This window comes from Gadus morhua, chromosome 11 (assembly GCF_902167405.1).
Source record: "Gadus morhua chromosome 11, gadMor3.0, whole genome shotgun sequence".
Classification (NCBI taxonomy): Eukaryota; Metazoa; Chordata; class Actinopteri; order Gadiformes; family Gadidae; genus Gadus; species Gadus morhua.
The window spans coordinates 7132970-7135469 of record NC_044058.1 but is presented as its reverse complement, the minus strand read 5'-3'; positions in this window follow the sequence as shown (position 1 = coordinate 7135469).

The following is a 2500-nucleotide window of genomic DNA, read 5'->3' as shown; positions in this document are numbered from 1 at the left end:
TCTGTATTATAGTCTTCACAGCAGAGGGGCAATCTGCAGCCTTGTTTTACAATGGCATTATCATAACACTCTGGCCTGAATCACGGCGTGGCCTGGGACCAGCCGCAATACCCTCTATCCCTATAAATTAGATTTCACTGTTGGTTGGAACATTTCCTGTCCATGTTACGTTGCTAACGTAATACATGCGTATATTTTTTTATAAAACACAAAGGTTCAACTATTGTCGTTAGTTCAGCTTCATAGGCTTATTTAATTAGTTTTGACTGGGAGAAAATGACAATGAGTTAATTACGCCGAGGCAATGTATATGCTAAGCAGATCAGTAAATCAACGCTACAAAAGGTTAAAAAACATAAATATGCAAATGCTTCCTAATTTTGGCCTGAAACCGTTTTTTGGGGTTATTTATTTAAACATGTTTATGTAAGGATACTATACTGAGGAATAAATAACGAACAGCATAGTTGCAGTGATAAGCATCTATTTCATGTCATTAAGCAAAACATTTGAAGTAAAAACTGGTATAAGGATAAGGATAGCAAAAATCTCACTGTAGATTTTCTTATACAGAAAAAGCATTTCTGTAGAAAGGTTCCTGGTCCGCTTACAATTCAAAACTTGATGTTCTCCATATTGTAACCGTTTAGCACCGTTTCCAACTCGGATAAAAATGTCCGTACAGCTGGCAAGCGGATATTTAAACACATAATCGCTGTGCTATTAGGAGTCAGAAGAGATGAAGTCCCCCCCCCTCCCCCCTCCCATCTCTCTCTCTCCTCAGTCTGTCCACGCACTCCCAGCCTCTACACACAGTATGTAATCGGAGTGACTGTAAGAGTTTTTCAATTATCAATCTATATCGCTTTAAAGTCTGGCCGCGCGCGTTCCCCCGGGGGCCCGAGGTACTATGGGCCCTGGACCCCGCGCTGAGGCAGCGGGCCTGGCACTGCTCCACACCACTGCTGTGGGGAACGGCGGCCGCTCACAATGCACCAGCCTCAGTTCCTCTCCGCTACGTTCCTACGCCGAATAACAATAACAGCATAATAATACGCGGATCAACAGTGTCGTTAGTTCTCCTTTGTGCACAGGCTCCTGCTCCTCGCGCCGCGGACAGAGAGAGGGGGGGATAGGGAGAGAGGGAGGATATATCAAGGCTCCACGCTCGGCTGGAGAGGTTGATGAAGGGTTAACTGCCAGATAAAAGAGTGAGCGAGGGAGGAGGAGGGCAGGCTTCTCAGGTGTGAAGAACCGAATGAGAGCGGTGGAGACAGGCGGGATAAGAGGGGGGGGGGGGGGGGGGGGGGGGGGGGGGGGCACCCGGCAGCAATGTATTATACTCGCAGGCCCCCGTTTCCCTGGCAACGGAAGCGACTGAGATGCCAGGTTGCTAGGTAACCCGGGGGATGCAAAGAGCAACACGGTGTGATAGAGATGGTACGAGCGGAGCGGTTGGAGCCACGGTTGATGTCATCGCTCCTCACCTCTCCTCCCGCCGGCCGTCATGCCCTGCTTCCCTCTCTCCCTCTCCTTTCCCTCTCACTCTCTCTCTCTCTCTCTCTCTCTCTCTCTCTCTCTCTCTCCCTCTCTCTCTCTCTCTCTCTCTCTCTCTCTCTCTCTCTCCTTCCTCTCCTCTCTCTCTCTCTCTCTCTCTCTCTCTCTCTCTCCTCTCTCTCTCTCTCTCTCTCTCTCTCTCTCTCTCTCTCTCTCCTCTCTCTCTCTCTCTCTCTCTCTCTCTCTCCTCTCTCTCTCTATCTCTCTCTCTCTCTCTCTCTCTCTCCTCTCTCTCTCTCTCTCTCCTCTCTCTCTCTCTCTCTCTCTCTCTCTCTCTCTCTCTCTCTCTCTCTCTCTCTCTCTCTCTCTCTCTCTCTCTCCTCTCTCTCTCTCTCTCTCTCTCTCTCTCTCTCTCTCTCTCTCCTCTCTCTCTCTCTCTCTCTCTCTCTCTCTCTCTCTCTCTCTCTCTCTCTCTCTCTCTCTCTCTCTCTCTCTCCCTCTCTCTCTCTCTCTCACGCCTCTGCCTCTGGGCGGTTAAATAAAATGGAGGTTGGGCAGGGAGCCCAGTGTTGTAGGCATTTGATTGGCTGGCTGGTACCCTACAGTGGTTTGTCAGATTATCTTGGAATAGGCTATGCACACATCACACATCCACACCAGCATCACGTCTTCTTACACATACACACACACACACACACACACACACACACACACACACACACACACACACACACATTCAGTGACAAACACGTGTGCTAATTCATGCCACAAGCCTAGACGGCATAAGCTATACACATGCGTTCACGCTCATATAGAAAGCATCTCCTCCATTCTATTTTTACTTATTAATATAAAATCACATTAACAACGAAAAAGAGCCTTTGATGTGAAAATAGAATATTAGGATGCTATGGGTGGGCGAGTGCGAGCCTCTCTTTGATACGGTGAACTATATTAAGACCTTCTGAGCCCTATCTGTTTTAGACTGGCAAACTGTCAGGAT